The sequence below is a fragment of the Mastigoproctus giganteus genome, chromosome 3, assembly GCF_048544385.1.
Source record: "Mastigoproctus giganteus isolate SK-2022 chromosome 3, ASM4854438v1, whole genome shotgun sequence".
Taxonomy (NCBI): Eukaryota; Metazoa; Arthropoda; class Arachnida; order Uropygi; family Thelyphonidae; genus Mastigoproctus; species Mastigoproctus giganteus.
In genome coordinates, this window is record NC_143577.1 from 35,810,672 (window position 1) to 35,832,652 (window position 21,981).

Consider the following 21,981-nt stretch of genomic DNA (forward strand, 5'->3'; position numbering starts at 1 on the left):
TATGTCTGCCAAAGTCTCTTCATCTCTGTCTCATAGATGTTCTGTTTCTGCTGCAAACTTCTATGGGCACTCGTCTTCTGAATTGATGTCAGTAATTCCCCCCTCTCTTTTCAAATCCAGTCCGGACACAGCATCCTTTTACTCTCCAACTTTAAACTCATAGAACCAACATTTCCGTTTTCTGGAACAACCTCTCTTCGCAGGTATTTCCCGAAAATTACAATCTACAGAGATTCTAGTCTAATGTCAAAGAGTATCTCCTTTTATCTTCTCAACCTTCAATCCAAGCATGCTACCAAATATTAAAGGTTCTAATACCTTTTGTGTTGGGGGTTTCATAAAAAAAAAGCATTTTCTTATAACATCGTCAGAGAAATTCTTCGCAATGGAATCCTCCAAAAACTGAAAGAAATATTCTTTAAAAACGTTGCCGAAAATTGAAAAAAAAAAAAAAAAAAACTAGCACATTATTGAAGGATTTTAGGCTCCTCAATTGCTAGTCATTGCTTCGACACATGCATGTACACTTTCGCGTAGTGATCCACAAGAGATCAACTACTATTACTCTAGCTCAGCTACTTATAATCTAAGAAATAATGAAAGATCCAACGTGTATTTATAGATTTTAAATCTACCTTTAATAAAGATTCTATTGTGGCCAACCTTCACACGTATTATCGAAAACTTTTCAAGCTAACGTTCTTACAGTTCTCATAGTCATTCTTCCAAGAAGGATATCTCATTCTTAGAGATCAGCAATTTGTTCGTAATTGCAGCTAGAGAGTCTCCATAGAGAGGAGTTCTTTGCACCACGTTGTTTGTACCAGCACTGGAACCTCTTCTCTTCGCTCACTCCAATACCCTATCTTATTTTGATAACCTAAAGCTATTTATGATCTCTGTAACCAAAGTCTAGTACTGGACATCAACAGGCAAATTGCCAAATACGATTTGAAGACTACCTAAAATCAAAATGGGCTTTAAATTGACCCACAGTAAATCAACCCAAATGGCTTTCACCAAAAGAAAACAGAAGATCACTACCATAACTATAGTTAGTAATAAGAATAATAAGAGAAATTCGAAATATATTCGGCTCCATTGGGTAAAAGCTAGAGTGCAAAATACAGAGTAAAATTCTTTCTGTTCCTTATTCTATGCTAATAGTTCACGTCCCTATAAGTCACAATTATGCAATGAAATATTTTCAGTTAAATCGGTCCATTATTTCTAGGTGGAGCAGATTCGGTTAACGATGGGCATAATCGAATGAATTCCATAATCAAATGATTATGGAATTCACTATTTTCAATGGCGAGCAGCGTATTATATGGATGTAAAAAGGATGGTCAGCCTGGAACAATGGAGTTTCGTAGCCTACGCAAATTTGACCATCCATATAAATTGAGAAGAAAGACAATTTCTGTTCCTGGTTTTGTTTCCTATTCGATAAGTAGGAGAAAATTTAAGTGTACGGCCACCGATGCTGAAGAGAACGATAGTATCGCATGAAGCTCTAGATGCTAGACATCAGACATGTGGCTAATTTAGGGAAAGGTAAACAACAATAAGAAAAACATTGGTGGTTTTCCGGGCGCAATTTCTAGACTTCCCCAAATCGAATCTTATTGTGTTTCGTTTCCACAGACAATATTAATGAAAGACAAATACTTTGGATATCTAGTTTCTGGAGAGCGTCTGAGAATTTGGTTTCGATGTTGCCTTGCTCCATCCTATTCCACTAAGCAATTTAACAAAATTGATGTTGCCTTTGTTAGTGTTTGCTGTTTGCAACGTGTTTGCGTGTCTCTGTTTGTCTCCGTGGTTACTATTGGAGTCAGAACTCGAATACGTTGCATCGCCAGAGTAGATTTATGATTTAATTTGCGGCCAGAGTCCCTGTTGATAATAAATAACACAAATTAGCCGATAATTGTTATTTATAGCTTTTTCTTCTTCTATGAAACGCGTGCAAAACGCTAACATTAACTTACGTTATGTACTGCAGGTGATAGATTGTTAACTTCGATGCCGTATTTCTCTGACTTCAGGTCGCCTTTGTAATGGATGAGCACCCCGTTGGTTAGGTCGGCGAAGTAATTATGAATGCAAATTGCAATACTACAGTGTACTCTGGCCAATTCATCAACTTTTTTTCCCTCTGCGATCTGTTGAGCAAACAGCTATTGCGCATATATTTGTAAATTATCTTTTTATTCCCGTGTGTGTGTGAACGAGTTTCTTTGAGGTCATAAATTATTCGCTTTACGTCTAGTTATTGTGCAAATTCCACGAAGCCGTATTTGCGTACTAATGAGCGATGACCTCGTGGGCATTGTTATGCAGTTTTGCACATCAGATAATCGAATCCAGGTGACATCGCAAAATTCAATCAATTATCTAGACATCATGGAAATTATAAAACAGCAAATACTATTTGGCATTTTAAAAATCATGAAAAAGAGTTTATCCGCGATTTAAACATCTAAGTTATAATGGACATAAAGCGTCATTGGTTGAAGGATTGCATATCGACTCGATATTTATGGATCTAAGAAAAGCCATCGACACTATAATACCCAAGAAACTATTAGATAAGCTATGTGTCCAATTATATAGAAGTGAGATTCCTAATTGTGTTTTGAAAAGGTTACAGCTACAAAAAATTCAAACCTGAAAACGGAGTCCCACAGGGATCATCTCTCGGACCTCTGTTTTTATCGATTTACACGAACGACATTCCACAAGTAAACTAAATAAATCAATTTTCAGTTTTTACTGCCAAAGGCCATTCATAAAAGGATGTTGGCTGTGTATGGCAACAGAATACCATCTGAAAGTCAAAACAATTCAAGTGAGGTAGACAGTCCATCGAAGATGATCCACGTCCAGGAAGGCCTGTGACAGCGAAAACTCCAGAAATGTGCCAAGCTGTGGGAACCCCTTGTGCTGAATGACAGATGTTTAAAGTTGTCCCAAACCTCTAGGAAATATAACATATCTGAAGGAACAGTTATAACCATCTTTCATGAACATTTGGGGATGACTAACGTCAGTGCAAGGTGGGGCTCCAGATTTCTGCGCAGGAGCAATCCAGAGTAAGGTGTTGTGAGGAGAATTTAGAGCTTTATGGAAAGGATCCTGAAACTTTCATCTCCAGAATTATTACGGGTTATGAAACATGGGTTCATCACTGGAATCCTGAGACAAAGCAAGAATCAATGCAACGGAAGCACAAGGGTCTCCCCCACCAAAAATTTTGGACAAAACCTTCAGCTGGCAAGATTATAGCCACCATTTTTTGAGATGCTGAGGGAATTTTGTGCATCCACTGCTTGGAACACAAGCAGACAGTCACTGGGAAGTCATATATATCCCTACTGTACAACCTAATGGAAGTCATAAAAGAAAAACTGCTGTGGAAAACTTTCCATAGGTGTGTTGATTATTCGCGAAAACGTACCAGTGCACAGGTCACATGCTGTTGCTGCTGCTTTGAGAGACAGTGACTTTACAGAACTTACCCATCCACCTTAAAGACCAGATCTGGTACCCAGCGACTATTTCCTGTTTCGACACTTCAAGAATAACGTACGTGGACATCGCTTTACTGATGATAATGAACTGAAGTCTGCTGTTTCTGAGTTTTTTATGGACAGGACAAAGGATTTTTATTTGTCTGGTATTTACTAATTGTCAACAAAATGGAACAAGTGTATTGAAGTTCAGGGGAGCTATATTGAAAAATAAAAACAGATTTTTGCCACTGTCTCGTTTCTTTCATAGGTAGGTAGATAATTTAATGAACGCCTCTCGTATGGTCCCTGTTTACGAGAATACAAGTCCAACGATTATGCTATTATATCCTCGCATTTTACCTCTGCTACGGCTGCATAAAAGATCATTGAATTCCCATAAAACGTACACAACTATAATGAATATCATGGACTGCGTTCTTTGATTGAAATCTTTCAGTAGGTTACAAAATGCCTGAATGACGAAAACTCTGAAGTGATAGGTTATGCTAATGTACCCTAGAAAAACAAATGATCGTTTGTTTTTCTAGGGTACATAGAAAAACAAATGTAATATTTCCTACACGTCAATATCCAATAAAATTTGGAGAGGAAAAGCACTTCAGAAAAGGCGCTTCCTTTGATGTACACATAAAAAGCATGATGAAAGCTATTCATAACCAAATCGAAAAGAATAAAAAGAATATCCAACGATTTTCACAGCATCGATGTTTTCCTGCTGTTTTACAAAATATACATTAGATCCGTTCTTGAGGGTCTTCCCAAGTTTTGTCTCCATATTCTTGTCAAGCAGATGTAGAAAGGGTTCAATAATCATTACAATATTTGTACCATCGTAGAGGTCTTTACCATAATACAAAATCCTATACTTGGTGCAAAAATTTTAAACTTGGAGCAGCGTAGAAGAAATGAAGACAATGTCTTATTCTTCAACAAGTTAAAAATGGCAAAATAACCAGTTATTTAATCTCGGGAATCCACTTCAAAGCTCCTGAAAGAAGTCTAAAAGATTCTCACCGTTTTAGACATTGTACGCCAGCACTAATTACAATTACTACAGCTACAGTCAACAATAATCACTGGATATCTTTGAGTTCACCGCACACGTACCATGAGAAGAAATATGCGACAAATTGCCATCCATTGACCAGAAGAGTTTATAACTTCAGTTAAACTAAAGCAGTACCATAACTTTTAAACACCTGCTATTAGTACCTAACTTAGAATTAATTCCCGCGAGCTTTCTTTCCGATAAAACCCAGCCCATGAAGAGGAAGAAATCACTGTGAATTATTCTTCAACAGCAGGTCTTAAACTAAACTGCAGTACTTCTTTAATCTTGTGTCTTAAGGGCAATTGAATGCAAAAAAAAAATTACAACGCCTACCGGGAAGAGGCCGTAAAATTAATCTCCCTTGACAGGAAAAAGAAATTCAATGTAAATTAACCTAGCAAAAATGGAGACGAAAAGAAACAGGTCGTGCGTTGAAAATATACTCTAAAAGTGCGAATGACAAGGAAATTGTCTTGACTACTTCACCAACTGAAATTAAGTTTAATTTATTACGAGTGTAGTGGAGAAAGCGTCTTTATTATTGGTGGATATTTGCGAAATAGGTTCGTTATATACGGTGAATACTTCGGTGAAACTTTCCACCCGCTATCAATCTGGACCACGCGCTGCGAGCTCACTTACCATCCTCTTTCCGAAGTTTTCTTAATTAGGTGATAAAGATTATTGGCTATCTGAACCGACGATAAATTTGTTGCAGGCCCCATTAGCAAATGCCACAAGGCTTCAGCTGTTGGTAGATGTTCCTTTGACAAGGGATATGATCTTTTTTTATTTTTTTATTTTACACTAGACATCTTTCTCTTACACTTTACTACCTTTTAGTTAATTAACCTGCCTATTAAAGCAAGCTATCTCAAGCATCTCTACTAATGAGTGTAGTAACAAAGATAATTTGTTATTCTACCTGATGTACCATTTAATGGAAGTTACAACTTCGTCTCTTAATAATTTTATGTTTCTCTTTCGTCCAGAATTTCTCTTTCGTCTCTTGGCCATTACAGAAGGGTTGTAATGGCCAATAGACGAAAGAGAAATTCTGTAATATTTCATGGGGACAGTCGCTCCCCAATGTATTATTGGGGATAGAATCCGTAGGAATTGTTAATCCTGACAGCTAACAATAACTACACAATTGCTTCTTGTATTGGGTTATAAAAGGAATGACAGCTAAAGAAATACACCGGTAGGATTTGTTAGAAAAACTTGGCAGTAAATTTCTCTTGGATGGCTTGAACCCCTTAGTGAAGCACTCTTCGCTAAGCCATTCTTCATCTTTGTTTGTGCAAAGAATAAAAATGTTACTAGTAAATTTAATGTCTCTAGCACTCTTTTACTCGACGTTATTCGCATTTTTATGTGCTTTTGTTTCAAAACGTGCCTATCATTGATATCAGAGTATGAACTATAATTTATACAATAAATCTTTTAGTATCGTGGTCGGTTTTACTGGTAATTATCATTTCATTGATAATCAGCATCTACATTAAGTTGCCAGATGTTTTTAGTATTTTTCCATTAATTTTATATGACAAAACAAACAACATTGCCCAGCAGCTAAACTGAAAAGCGTGGTTTATTTAGTCTCATATTTACTTACTCTAATTCAATATAAAATGGTAAATTCTCCAGTCTAAATGACACTCAACAAAGACAACATTTAAATGTTTTCATCGCATACCAAAATTAATTGATCGTGCTTTGGCAGATTACAGGAGAAGTGGAGCAGATAACGTAGTAGACAGACACTAGTAATTCCACGTCAATGTTATTAATTAATTAGAAAATGAATTTTCTCAAAACGAAAACGCAGTTTACAATTTTCCTGTCATGACTGCATTCAGGAAATAAAGATTTCTCAGCTAAATCTTCCAAGAAGAGTCAGGATCGATGAGCCAATGTTCGATAAAATCAACTGTTCGCACACCTGAGACTATAGGCATGTTTTGTGGTTCTTTTTGTTGATTTAGCAAATAATGATTACCGATCCATGAACACAACAGGGTTGTCATAAAAAGAGGATTTGTTTGGTATCCTTCCATTATTCCAAAGAGTGAATTACACTGCAATGCGTATTAATTATAATTGTAGTTATTTTTATAATTTAATAATCATTTAATTATAATAATAATTATTAAAATTCTCACTAGAGGACACATATGGATTATTATTATTAACTAAACTAAATTTTTAATTTGTAGTATGAATTCTTTTAAATATTTATCAGACATTAAGAATATTTGGTGTTTTATATGAATATTTAATTTAATAATTATTTAATGTTTTTGAAAATTTAATGCTTTTTTGAATATTTATTGTTTAAAATTTTCCTTTTTTTTTTAAATCGTATGCATTTTTAGTTTCCAGATTTTCATGTTTAGTGTTCATTCGTGGCTGTGTAACGGACCTTTGGTCTTCTTAAGTATTAATTAAGCGTTAGCATCAATGTAATTTTTAGCTTCAGATGACAGATGTTTGGTCAGCAAACAAGAATGAATGAAGGCTAGGCGCTTATCTGTACTTAGCTACTTATTTATCTTAAGTACGATGTTTAAACGGGTAGTTTTCAATTAATTTAGTTGTCCAATAATCACATTTTATTAATATACCTGTCCACTCGTCTTTTCTTTTTGGCAACGCCAAGAAGCGAACCACAGTGTTTTAATATACGTAATACGTTATTGATGTGCTTGGTGGCTTGGAGTCAGATACAAAGATTTCAGAAGCGCTCTAATCTTCCATGAATTTTAAAATCTTTCCTTGTTAACGACGTTCTACTCCTTGGGGAGTGTCTTATACACGTAGTGCTCACTTTATTAGGTACACCTACCCTTTTTGTGAAACGAAGTACGCCTTCAGTGTCGAGTATTCGCAGATACTTGTATGTAGGAGTGCTGTACGCGTGAAATTCGAAGCGAGAATGGACAAGAAGAAAGATTTAAGTCTGAATGTGGCATGTTAGTCGGTGCCAGACGCATGGGTAGGAGAATCATAGAAACTGCAGACAGCTGTTTCCATGATTCTCCTACGTTTTGGGGTGTCTCGCGATTGGTCCAAAAACCAAAATAACATGTATCCAACCATAATGTGCCATGTCACAATGCCAGAATTGTATTGAACTGGTTGTAGGAATATGATAGTGAATTCAGCATACTGCGGTGCCCTTTCTGGTCGCCAGTTCTCAATCCAATTCAGCATCTGTGGAATCAAGTGGAACAAGCTCTTCAGAGCAGAAGAGCTTGATACACCTCACTGTGGAAATCAATTCCACCACAGTGGAATTGATTTCAACAGTGGTTGCAACCATCCAGTTTGCAATCGCTGTGGAAAGCAATTGAGTCATCGTGGACCAGCATCCATGAAACGTACTTTTGCCTTCGTTGCGCTTATACTACGACGAATCTAGACTGTTCTGAGGGCTAACGGGAGGGTACTCGCTATTGGGTAGATGTATCTAATAAAGTGCCACCTAGTGTAGGTCCATTGATTATTTCTGTTTATAAATGCATCTCATTATTAAAAAAATGGATCGCTTCTGGGGTGAAAGCAAAAGTAGGTGGAGTGCATAAGCCATTGTATTATAACTAGAAGAACTTTAATTCTCTTTCCAGTCCTATAGAGTCTTCCAGTCATGTACGTTGCTCACAAAACAATTCGCCTCTCTCCCAAGTCTTTTCATTGAGAAAGAAAATGCACTCATTAAAGCAAGCCCTGGCTTCATAAATTTTTGCAGATCGCTAAAGCGAGCTGTCTGGCAGATCATAAATAAAAATGAAGCTACCCAAGCTAAGCTATTATAATATCAGTCTTTTGTGCCTATCTGGGGCTGGAGATAAGCAATTGCTTAGAGGAACACATTAGTCTTATTTCAAAGTCAAGCTCCTACCACTTCTTTTTGCTACCATTCGGACATTAAGCCAAACAGTTTCACTATCAATATTGATGCAGACGTCCCAAGCACGTGCCTCGTGTGACCCCTAGGTCCCGGGAGCGTTGTAAGCTCCGCTCTATGACGTACAGATAGAAAAGTTAAATTGTTCTAAGAAAAAAGAAAACGGCGTACACGACATTGGAAAGGAGTAGAATTTTTTTTAATCTCTGCCCGCATGGAAAAGAAAGGCTTTGATTTATTTGACTTGTTCTTCGATCTCATACACTCATCCAGGCATCTGATGCTCCGTCTTTGTCTGACTTACTTGCTTCTCCTTAGGGAACGTTGGGAACTGAGGAAGAATTACATTGTAAAAATTGATCAGTCTTCTGGAAGCAACAGTTCAGAATGTAATTCGATAGTGGAAAATAATTATAAACTAGAACAAATCTAAGGTGCAATGAATAGGATATTCAAACTGGTGAATAGGATATTCAATGCTAATGAACACGTCCAGAAGGACCAATACTTCAATTTTCGGTTTGAATCACTTAAAGTCGCTGTTCGAGGATATTGTAGAACTTCGAAATGTGGTGTGTATCAAAATATATCGCGAAAATTATTCAGATATCCTTGGGATTTGGGAAAAATGAACCATACCTGCTAGCCACGTGTCAGATATTGGTATAAACGCAACTGTTCAAGCAAGAATCAAGTGAATCAAAGAAACAAAGTAGATGGGTAGAGTTTGAGCTTAGCGACTTCAAAATGCGCATCATCGTGGGATGCAATATTAGCAATCAATCTGTTTGTGTCATTGTATAAAACCTTCTATAAAATAGAATCAGAGCAAAGAAAAGGGGCTTTCTGAATTTATTTTAGCAAAAGTTATTTTTAAAAGAAAAAAAAAAAAAGTGATAAAAAGAGCAGAACATGTCTTGAAATCTTTATAATTAATTCATTATACTGCAGTGGCTCGTTGGTCTAGGGGTATGATTCTCGCTTAGGGTGCGAGAGGTCCCGGGTTCAAATCCCGGACGAGCCCGTTACATTTTTTTACTCTTTTGGCAGTTTCTTGGAAATTCAGAGACATCAAATGAGACAATCAGATTAAAATTACATTTTAGGCCCCCCATAGCCGAGTGATCATGCGCGAGGGTGCATAAGAACACGTGCCTTGGGTGGCCGAGTTTCAACCGTGACTGCTAAATACGGTGCTGTTTCTTGTATTCTCCTTATCTTTGAAGTACTCTGACCGTGTGGCCGTCCCGCAGTATAAACAGAAAATTTATTGGATCTCAAGGATCTCAAAGCAGTTGCTGTAAGTCTTTTAATACTTAAGACATTGCTAGACATAAAAATCCTCCTTGAGCATAACAGACAAGATGTGAACGTACCAACATAGTGATGGATTGCACTAAAGAAAGAAAGAGCATGAATACAATCCCTAGATAAAAGAACCTTTGTATAGAAAAAATTCCAGCCATCAATCGTTTATTTTATATAATTAGTTTCACTTATTTTAAATGGTGTTTTTTAAAATTGATAAATTAATTTTAAATTTAAAACATCTAAAATTTGTTAATTATATTTATTTATTATAAAAATATATTATATTATATACATAAAATATAAAATAATGTAATGGTTCTCGTTGTAGGATATTAATTATCCTGTTATTACAATTATACAATATATAGACATTTCTAATTCCCATCATGCAATGCGAAATCGGCCATGTTTCTCTGGCCAACAATAATGGGGATTCTGTAATTTAGTAGTGTAGTAGTATTTTATATTATACAATATAAAATCCATCGAAAATGAATTTCAAATGACATTTTAGTAGCTTAAAACAATAAGACTATTGGGGGTTTCCTAAATCTGTTTCCTTTTTTGTATTTTCTTAATTTTCTTTTAAGCAAGCGCTGAATCACAGGAGATAATGCCCACTAAAAGCATTAGGATTCTTAAAACGACTTGCTGATTATTTTAACTAAGCTTGTTTAATACAGTACGTCGAATCCTATTAGTTCTTAACTAACAGAATGCATTATTTATTGCGTTCATGCTCACTACGCCATCATTATTTAAAACACTTACAATTTGCCAACCAACTCAATATTGGCGGTTGGATTTGACAGCGTTGATCGATTACTTTCTTCTTGTAAATGATTGATTGCCTTTCTTGAGAAAGAAACTTACTTTCTTTGAAGACTGTACAAAAGACGTACAGTAGAATTATGTCAGTATATATGTCTAAAAACTATCTAAATTAATTTTTTCCCTTGATTTTTTTCTGCTTTTTATTTCATTTTTTCCATAGAAAGATTAAAAGATCGCTAAAACGCTTAAGGGTGTGATTTTATTTTGGTTGCAATACCAGAACTAAGTAGGACAGTTATGTATTATATAAAAAAAACAGGTACGTCATATTTAGACATCACGTTTCATTACTCACACGCTATTTCTTCTACACTTAAAATTTGCAAGAAGATGATGACGATGGAACTTGAGCAATTGACCCTTCATACTGAGACGAGGCTGTGTCGATGAGGTTGAGCCATATGAAATTGGCGATTTCGTAATTACAAATGATTGTTTATTAGAAAAACTTTTCAGCATAAACGAAAGTAAGGCTCCTGCAGATGATGGCATATACCGATAGTTTTGAGGGACACCGCCAGGGAGTATTTTGAACCATTGAGATTAATTACGAGGACATATTTTGACTCAGGAGAGATTCCTTTGGATTGGAGAAGTGCCAACGTATCACCATACATAAAGTCGGTTCTAAGAGTGAAGTTTGTAACAATAGACAGGTTAGTCTGACTTCAGTGGTACGAAAAATCTTATTGGCAATGATTAAGATTGCAATCCAGGGACATTTAGGTAGATAAGGCATTTTGAGGACACACAACGTGGCTTTGTTAAGGGTAAATCATATTTAACTAGCTTTAAAGGCTATTCGACACAGTTGCAGTTGTAGAGAACAATTTCGACGTACTTTATTTGAATTTTAGCAAAGCATTTGACTCGGTTCCTCATGAGAGGTTACTGTATAAGCTGGCACATGTTGGGATTACTGGTAAGATTCTAAGATGGATTACTGGGTGGCTGCAGGGCAGAAGGCAGAGGGTTGTGATTAATGGATATTCTTCTGATTTGTGTAACATCAGGAGTGGTGTCCCTGAAGGATCGATTCTTGGACCACTGTTGTTTCTCATTTTCATAAATGATATCGAAGAAGAGATAGAAGATGTGATGTCAAAATTTGCAGACGACGTAAAGATTGGTAGAACCGTTAATGATTAGTGTAAAGCAACGCTCCTTCAGGATGACTTGAATAGACTTCAAAGATGGTCATAGTCAGCTAAATTCAAGGTCTTACACTTAGGGAATAGCAACCACCAAATAAATTATACACTTGTGTTTTTTGAATTAAAAACAGTGGAGGAAGAAAGGGATCTGGGAGTTGCGATACGGGCAGATATATGAAGCTTTCTAAACAGTGTAAACAGGCAGTCAGGAAAGCCCATTGTGTCCTGTTGATGATTTAAGAATTTTAAATCTCTGCACCCGTTCTCTGCACTCGTTATCTGCATCCATTCCAGCAGATCTACATCCTTCCTAAAGTGAAGCCTCCAGACCTATATGCTCAAGATGCTGCCTAATTCGAAAGGATAATCACCTGCTTATCACTGCTAGCAAAGTTTCTGAATATAATTGAAAAAAAAAACGCCATTCAGTGGGTCCAATGAGCTGTTCTGGCAACATGTTTGCACTGCTCAGAGAATTTAATATCTGACTGCACAATTACCCCTAGGTCTTCATTTTCCACTACACTGAGTGTAGTGTTACACAGTTGATAAGTTACTTTGGGATTACTGCTACCCATATGTAGTACCTTACATTTGTCAATGTCAACTGCCATTTCTCAACCCATCGACCAGATTTTCTTAGGTCTTGTTGTAGCAGCTCATTCTGATTACTGTCGTTAACCAACCTGTCAACTTTTGTGTCATCTGAAAATTTTGACATTAAGCTTAATATACCTTCATCAATATCATTAATAAATATTGAAAACAACAATGGGCCTAGCACCGAACCCTGGGTGGTCCAGTGATAACATTAGTTCGCGAAGAGCAGTGTCCATTGATAACAACTCTCTGTCTTCTTTCACTTAATCATCCCTTTTTCCATAGCAGTAACTTTCCCATAATTCCACATTGCTCCAGTTTATACAGCAATCTTTTATGTGCAACAGTATCAAAAGCCTTCCTGAAATCCAAGTATATGATGTCAAAATTATTATTCTTTCATCCAGTTTCTTCAGCACATTATAGAACCTATCATATTGGATAGACAAGACCAGGCCCCCTCTAATATGTTACTGTAGAAAACAATCATCTAAGAAATATACAAAAGTCTTGATAGCGTGTGAGTGGGGTGGATCTATCCAATCATATTAAAAGAGGCAGCAAAGGAGGAAAGCAAGCCATTAGCCATAATTATGAGAATTCAGGGAAGATCCCAAAACTGGAGATATGCGAATATATTCCCATTTCATAAAGGGGTGGATCAAAAGGTGACGTGAGTAATTACAGACCTGTTAGCTTACCATCTGTTCCAGGGAAAATAATGGAGTCAATGGTTAAAGAAGTAATGCAGAACCATCTGGGCAGGAATGCAACCATACTGCAATCACAATATGGATTTTTTAAGGGGACATGGTGAGCAAGCGCTTTAAGAATATACGATGTCTAAAAACAGTGAAACAACCTATTTACATTTAAGTAATATAAAGAGACATAAGGTACAAAAACAAAATTAGTTGCTATGGTTTTATATGGAAGTTGTTGTTTTAGTAGGCTTAGGAGTATTAGCAACTATGGCCATATTGATCGACATTATTGTCTGTAAATTTACTGTAAATTGCGTGTGCTTGTGGTCGATTCTGTTTGATGAATGAAAACACCCAAGTTAGCTGAGAAAAACCATTCACCTCGCCTGGGATTGACTAACTCAGTTACGTTTTGAAAAAGACCCATAAAATTCCTCTCTTCATCGATGGGACTCGAACTCAATTATTTTCCACCCGGCGTGGGGAAGACGGCAATTCTACCAACTGTGATGCCCAAGAGGGCTTATATGGAAGTTTAAAGAAAATGTTCAATATGACCAACGTTGATTGAGTTATATTTACCCAATTAGGTGGAGGGGGTAGGTTCCTTCCTCTGGAGATCTCTCAAGTACCACTCATATTGTCCACTAATTTATACACCCAATCTGTTCTATCTCTCAACTCAGTAAATCCAAGAAACAATCTATTCTCGTTGCTGTCAAGAGACACTTAGAGCTTCTTTACAGTCTCCAATACCTTCAGCTCTCTCCAAATCGACAAGCAAGATATACGTTGCAAGATATACGAAATACATGCTGTTGAGCAAGATATACGTCTGGACAACAGTTTATATCTTGGTGGCACGGATGTGGAACTATTTTCATTAATGGAGCTATCAGTTTAGTTGCTTTTTCTAAATTAAATGTACAGAAGTGTCCAGACATCGATCTTATAGTAAACATTGCTATTGTTAAACATTTTTTGAGTTCTCTCCAAATATGTTATTGAATCTCTATAATAAATGTTTTCTGGCTGGATATTTTCCAACAATGTGGAAAATCGCGTTGTTAAAAATACTAGAAAAGCCTGGAAAGTCAAAATCTGATTCTTGGGCTTATTGCCCTATCTCCTTGCTCTCGAACTTAGGGAAAGTATTTGAGAGACTCTTGGCTCTTAGAACACAAGAAAATTTAATAAACCATGGTCTTTGTTCATTACAACGATATGGTTTTACGAAAGGTTCCTCTGCTGAGGATGCCATTATAACAATAGCAAGTCACTGTAGAGCTTCACATTCCGTGTATGAAATCGCTATTTTCGTGGACTTTGAGGGTGTGCTTTTGAAACTGTATGGTAGGAAAGTTCCCTCAGGTCTCTAAGAATGGTTGAGTGTTATAAGTACACATACTCCGTGATAAGGTCATATTTCAAAGACAGATTTATTATGGTTAAAGCACAAACTCAAACCTATTCAAGACGTATCTTTAGAAAAAGTCCGCAAGGGTCAGTTCTTGGTCCCTTGTTATGGAATGCACTGCTGGATCAATGGCTTACAAAAGACATTGAGTCTGGTTTTAAGATAGCATCTGTTGATGACATAGTAGTCTGTATACCTGGTAGGTCTAGGAATATGTTGGAGGGTAGAGCTAATCATGTATTGAATCAGGAAGAAAGAAAAGATCTCCTGGAATGGGCAACAGTTAATAAATTGAAAATATCAAATTCTAAAACAAAATTCATGATTTTAAAGAATAAGTTTGATTATCTAAGGCCACGTAGAGTTTTTATTTCAAATAAATTAGTTCCATATGTACAGAATTTGAAATATCTTGGAATCATCCTAAACGATAAGCTTTTCACGCACATATTTGTAATCTTGCAGAGAAAACCAAAAATTTTACAGCTGCTCTTTTCAGGATTTGAAGATCAGAGGGGGGGATTTAATAAAAAGAACTCTGCGTTTATATTACTCTCAAGGTTTCTTCCCAATTATGACATATACTTCTGGTGGTTGGGCGCATCGCGTTGTCCATGCTAAATTGAGAACTAAGTTGATCTCTGTACAGCGTTCTATGTTACTGGCCACAAATAGAATTACAAGAACAGTGTCAAACAATGCCTTAAAGGTGCTGGCTGGAACTATCCCATTGGATGTGTTTGTAGCCTACAGAGGTATATTATATTGGTTAAAGAGAGGAAAGTCTCTATCTATCATGAATATTTCTGGAAATCCAGTAATTCCATTTAAGATTGAAAAACTAAACATTTGGAACAAATTCATATCAGCATGGCAGAGTAAGTGGAACATAAATGAAGCAGGGCAGAGTCACTCATCTTTTTATTAAGGACGTAAATTTCAATATGAATAAAAATAATGCTTGGTATTTCCCTAGAATGACAACCTCCTTTATTCTTACTGGACATGGTTCATTGAAAGAAAAACTTTGTCGACTGAATTTAGAAACTGAGCCTTTTTGTATTTGTGGAGAACCGGAGAACTGGTTGCATATGCTTTTATACTGTCCCATCTATGAAGAGGCCCGTGCCTTGCTGTATAATGATGTACCACAGTTGAACGAGAATAACGTATAATATACGTTATTAGGTTCTTTCCCCTAGAGATCTCTCAAGTACCACTCATATATTCCACTAATTTATACACCCACCTATTCTGTCTCCCAACTCAGTAAATCCAAGTAATCAATCTATTCTCGTTGCTGTCAAGAGACACTTAGAGCTTCTTGACAGTCTCCGATACAAACTGAGAAGCTCCTTTAAGTACTTTTAGCTCTCTCCAAATCAATCGAAATATCTTTGATCATAAAAGCTTCCCTTCTCTTCAAGTTCGTTCTTTCCTTTGGCAATTAATAAAAAAACATTGTATTATTAACATCTATTTATTTTTAACCACAATAATCGCAGAGAAATGGGTGCAAAACATAAAAAAATATTTATGTTAATAAATATAATTATAAATTGTTGATTTGAATGATGTAAATATTTAAATTACACATTTTTAATGATAGTCAAATAAAGAATGTAATAGTTTGGCACATTGCCAAGAATTGGATGATATGGTCCTACCTGCATTTTGGGAACCACTGTTCTTGAGGCTTGTTATTGGCCCTCACGAAGGCACAGGGAATACGAAAATAAAGCAGATTACCCTTATAAATGGCTCAGTCAAATTTAATTGATGCGCATATAAATCACGCTTGGAGAAATGATTTTCCCCTAAATTTCAGTAACATTAGTGGTAGGCCGCATGTTCCATGAATAAAATTTTTTTTTTTTTTTTTAATTTTATTCTGTTTTTGTTGGAGGTCACTAATTTATTACTGGCGAAATTATTTAATTATCTGAGTGGAAAACACCCTCAAGGCGTTCTTGGAATAATTGAAATAGTTGCAATGGCTAATTAATGAGCAGCAGTAACACAAGAAGATTAAGTACAAAGACTTGCCGATTAATTATTTGTTTTGAAAGTAAAGAAAGTAAAAATTGAGAAGAATCTATTTATTTTGCAGCACTCGGAAAGGTCCATATCAGAAAGTGCGCTGTATTTTTTGTTTTTCTTTTATTTCTTTCGTGTTTTACTGTTAATTATATCTCCATTAGGCACAGGGAAGGCGTTGTTTTTCAGTGTTTTTCTACTCCTGTCACAAAGAATTTGACTGTTACGCTATTCCTAAGGAATATTTAAAATTTTCATTTATAATACGACTCTTTCTTTTCCCAGATTGTTGAGTTTTTTTTTTTTTTCTTTTCGTTTAATCTTTTCAAGCAGCGAATTTTAATTAAGTGTGTTTTTATAAATTCTGTATTAATGCTCTGTTTGTGCTAAAAGCACTTACTGGCTGTTTTAGAAATCTTAATGCGTGCTCCAGTTCAACGTAACTATAACTGACAACTTTAGTCAGATTACCAGTTTGGTACTTTAAAAGAATGTGAGGACAGCTATGGTAGAATACCAAGGAGACGTCGAAAAAGAGAGAGAGAGAGAGAGAGAGGACTAGACAGCTCATATCGTTGAAAATACAAGTATACATAAAATTATGCAAATCCAATGAATCAGTTTTTATTAAAATGTTCGATTAGATTTATTTCATATTACAAACTACCATTGATTTCAAAATACCAGTTGAAGACCGGTGAAGAGACTAAAACCGTGACAGAGGGAGAAACGTACAAATATCTGAGAATGATGCAGGCCCACCAGTTAGAATACAAGGAGATCAAGGCCTGCCTCACTGGGAAATACTATCAGAGACTGAGAAGCCTTCAAAAATCAAAGCTGAATGCCGGGAACATGGTAAAATCTCCTTCCATCATAGATTGGACCAACACCGAGCTGGAGGAGATTATGAGATGGACCAGGGTAATGATGACTAAGAGGCAGTAACACCACCCGAAGTCGTCCGTCGAGAAATTGAATATAGCCCGTAAAGAAGGAAAGGTGATTGACTGGCCACTGAACAAGAGAAGAAGGCCATTGAGAATCTGCGCGAATACTTCTAGGAAAACACAGTACCAATCTACCAAGCTATAAGAAAGGTAGACAAACGCAACACTCAGCAAGGAGACCACACCAACACAGACAGAATAAACAAAGACAGAAAGGTTGACGAAGAAGACACTCCATGGTAGACACTACAATGACCTCTATCAAGACTACATAGATAAGATGCCTTTCAACGCTTGGCTCACGAACGGAAGGCTCTTTCGCGAGACCGAAGGATTCGTGCTCGCCATCCAAGAGCAGTAATCAACAGTAGGAACTACATGAAATACATCGCCAAGGACCCTGCAATAACAGATGACACATGTTGACGATGCCACCTAGTCCAAGAAATAATCCAGCACATCACCACTGTATGCAGGGTGATCACCCAGATGGAGTACAATCACAGACGCGACTAGGTGGCCAGGGTAACAGATCAGAGGCTAGTACAAGAATGCCAGCTGATCAGAGAAAGTTTACAGTACTACAGATACAAGCCTCAGGCCGTACTAGCGAACTCTACTGACAGAATTTACTGGGACCGTGCCGTTATGATGGACAAGACGATCCCGCACAACAGACCAGACAAAACCCTCATCTACAAAAAGGAAATGGCTACCTACATAATAGTAACCGGATACAACCAAACGCCCCATGCACGTCATGGGATGGAAAAAAAATCCTATTTTATGGAGATTTTTTTTTATAATAATAGTAATAAGAGGCCGATTAGCCTAGTGGTTACGAGGCTGGATCGGAATATCATGGACCCGGGCTCGAATCCAACTGCGAAGGAAAAAAAATTCCAGGTGAAAAAAAATCTGAAAGTCGCTTCATCGGACTTACCTTCCACAAGGTCGGAGTGACGGCTGAGGAAGAGAGTGGCGCCATCTGGTGTTACTCCCATAACCACCACCCACCACTGAATGCAAAAACCAAAGCTAAAACAGGGCTACCTCCATAGCTGAATAAAGATAAGAAGTAGAAACATTGAGCATACTGCATCGTGTGTGACGCAGGATAAAATCACTCGAATTGAGGGTTTAAGCCAAGTGGTCACTTCGAAAAATTGGGGACAGCCTCCTGCGGATGACAGTGGAGCGAGTAGTGCTGTCTCCCATTTGGCTACCACAACTGAAGGGCAAGACCACTCAGCCAATCTTTAGGAAGTGCTTTCTGGGCAACTCCGCTAGTGGCCACGAAGGAAGAAGCCAAAGCTGAGTTCTTTTGTCGTATGCCGCTGTTTACAATTGGAGCCAAGGAAAATAATGCCACGAGGAGTCGCTATATTTATATCTGTAAATTGTTAATTTTGCGTGATGAAAAACTCGATTTTTTGGGTTAAAAAAAAAAAAAAAAACAGGCTGGCCTCGTTCATATTTTACTAACTTGCTTCGTGGTTTGTGAAAGAATCCACAAAAGTTCATAAAAGTCTCCTATCCCGAGGAGAAGTATTTCTCGTAAATGCAGTTCTTATTTTTGTTGTTATACGATGAGAGAGAGAGAGAGAGAGAGAGAGAGAGAGAGAGAGAGAGAGAGAGGATATTACACAATTATATCGGTTTTTTTTGTGTATTTTTAAAGAATGATTCTTGGTTGTCCGATGTAACTTATAGCCTGGTATTGACAGAAGAGATTAAGATGAAAAATACTAAAAAAAAAAAACAGAGAGAGAGAGAGAGAGAGAGAGATTCTTCAATGCTGGTGTTTTTGGTGTATATTTAAATTGCAACGAATTTCTTCCAAGTGTTCTTTCTTTATGAAACTTTTCTCATCTCACAGCACCATCTTCGAGTCGTCTGTGAAAGTGGCGTGCAGCAGCTGGGTGTAATTGGAAGGCACGTGGCTTTGGCTAGCTAATGATTAAAGCAGACTGGATAAAGTTTATTAAGTTACCACGAGGTGGTTTCACTTTTCACACTCATCGATAATCTTTTGCTCCGAGCAACAATTTTTGCTTTTCGTCTCTCTCTCTCTTGCTCTTTTATCTGAGATGCTAAGAAAGTAAAAATATAATTAAACTGACAGAAAGATTAATCACTACAATGACAGTAATGGGTAAAAAGATAAATTACATAATTTTTTAAAATAATAGTCCTAAAATGTTACTTATTGAAGAAGTTTCTGCGTTGGAAGGGTGGAGGAGAGCAACCAAGTCCCCGATCAAAGAGAGGGAAGAGCACAAAAAAAAAAAAAAAGTTGAAATGTAGGAGTGTTGTGAAGTCAGAGAGTCCATATTGTCGATTTACATTTCTCTCGAAAAATCCACTATCCTGTATTTATTTACAAGACACTGAAGAGCAGTGGAGCATTGTAGTGGCCAGCACAGAAGTCCACCTCAATCTAATTGAATATTTGTGAGGTGAACTGGAAGGCAGAATTAGGCCAAGGCAAAACTACTAGGGGTCACCATTTCATTCGCGGACTGGCGCAAGATATTATGTTTACCACGCGAACTTTCCATAAATGCCGCTAGAGGCGCTTTACCTGATCGCTACTGAGCAGACTCTGTGTGCGCATGACATTACTCGTTGGGCTAGCGTTGAGTGAAGAGCCAGTTTTTAGCCGCCTGCACTGACAATCGTTTTGAAGCAAGCATCATGTCGGACGTACAGATTGAACAGCGATATGTGACTCGTTTTTGTGTCAGACGGACATATAGTGATCACTGCCATAGGTGCCGAGTTCTACCACATCCCCCTATTCATCGGATGTAGCCCCGTGTGATTTCTTCCTGTTTCCACGTCTGAAGAAAGCGCTGAGAGACAAGCGTCCGACACAACGATGCTCGCAGAAGCAGAACCGAAGCACTTCGCAGTCTTTCGAAAAATGGCTTGCAAGAAGCATTCAATGCGTGGGTATTTAAGATGGTGAAAGTGTGTAAAGTTCAAGGGAGAGTTTTTGGAGAAGGAGAAATCCACAGAAGATTCAGATGATGACAATTAAGATAAGATCTTGCATCTGTCAGCGAATTAAATTATCACCCCCTTAGAAGCAGCCTTTAGGGCCAAACATGGACCAGCACACTGTCAATTCTTATGAACAAATACGTTTCTTGTTTATAACCACAAGTTCCCCATAAATTTTGATAGAGTCGTCCACAATACACCGTGAATGTGTATGTTGCCATATCATTCTAACGCGCCGTATTTTGTAGATGACCCTGAGGCAGGAGCATTTCCAGATTTTCCCGTTCTGAATAAACGAAATCAGCACTTTTATTCCAAAGACATGGTTACGCTCTGGAAAAATAAGAAATTAGGGTGTGGTTGTCCTCCTTATCGACTGAAGTACGGACAGAATGCTGAGAACAGCAAGATGGAGCAATAGGGCATATGGAGAACAGAATTTTTTTCCTCACCGTTTAGTTTCTGAAGATTTGTGGCATCCAAGATTGTTGACTTGCTTCCATCTAACAACAAAACAAATGAAGGTTTAAAGGTCGCTTAGTCTGCTAGCTTACCAACCTGAAAAGATTAATTAAACAGAACTGAGTTAACTAAGGAGATAACTATATTTACTTTTTGCTTCTATTAATCATAGAAAAAGAAGAAAAATAATTTAAGAAAAAATATTGTACGCGCCTGAAATGTAATGCACTGCGTTCATCAACTAACTTATTTTAACAACCATTTCTAGTATAGTTATTGTTATATTATATATATTAGTATATATGTAAAGTGAGAAAATAAATAAAGGAGACGGAGAATGATAGATGGGGGTTAGAAGGTAACAAAAATATATATAATAAGAGATAAATAATTATAAAATTGACAAAAATAAGGATGTTACCACACAACTTACTAAACCGACCTCTCATCAGGTGTCACCGAGCAGGATTGCAAGCAAAATAGCAAGGTCTGTCTTCGTTTCTGATGTGAACCTTGTTCAGCCTCCAGCGAATGACAATGTTTGTAGATTTATTTTTTTATTTTATGTATATATGTATTATATGTCTTATTTACTAGTATATATTTACGATTATTATAGTCTACCACGCATGTGCAAAATTGATTATTTTACTTTTTTAAAAAAATGGCTGTTTTTGTAGCCATTTTAGTATGACGAATTGCGTGTGATATTTATGATGTAAGAGGATCGCAGAATGCTGTGGAGGTTTGTTATGAAGGTCAAAAGTAAGATTCGAGTTTAACGCATTCAGTGGTTAGTTCATTAAATCAGTAAATTCCAGTTCCGGTGGCATTCATTTTATTCATATCAATTGGTTCCATGTTGCTGTCAAAAGAATCAAGGAACAATTAAAAAAAGCTCAGGATGCTTTTTTTAATTGTCCCCGCAGGATGCAGGGTGATCATCCATTCGGATTATACTCACAGACACGACCGTGGCTAGGATAATACAACAGATACTAGCGCA

At 37.0% G+C, this 21,981-nt stretch overlaps 1 non-coding gene across 1 annotated transcript; it reads left to right on the forward strand.

Moving 5' to 3' along the window:
- The first annotated feature begins 9,452 nt into the window (after positions 1 to 9,452).
- TRNAP-AGG (transfer RNA proline (anticodon AGG)) lies at positions 9,453 to 9,524 on the forward strand. Its single transcript has one exon. It is a non-coding gene; the product is annotated as a tRNA-Pro (tRNA).
- The last annotated feature ends 12,457 nt before the right edge of the window (positions 9,525 to 21,981 follow it).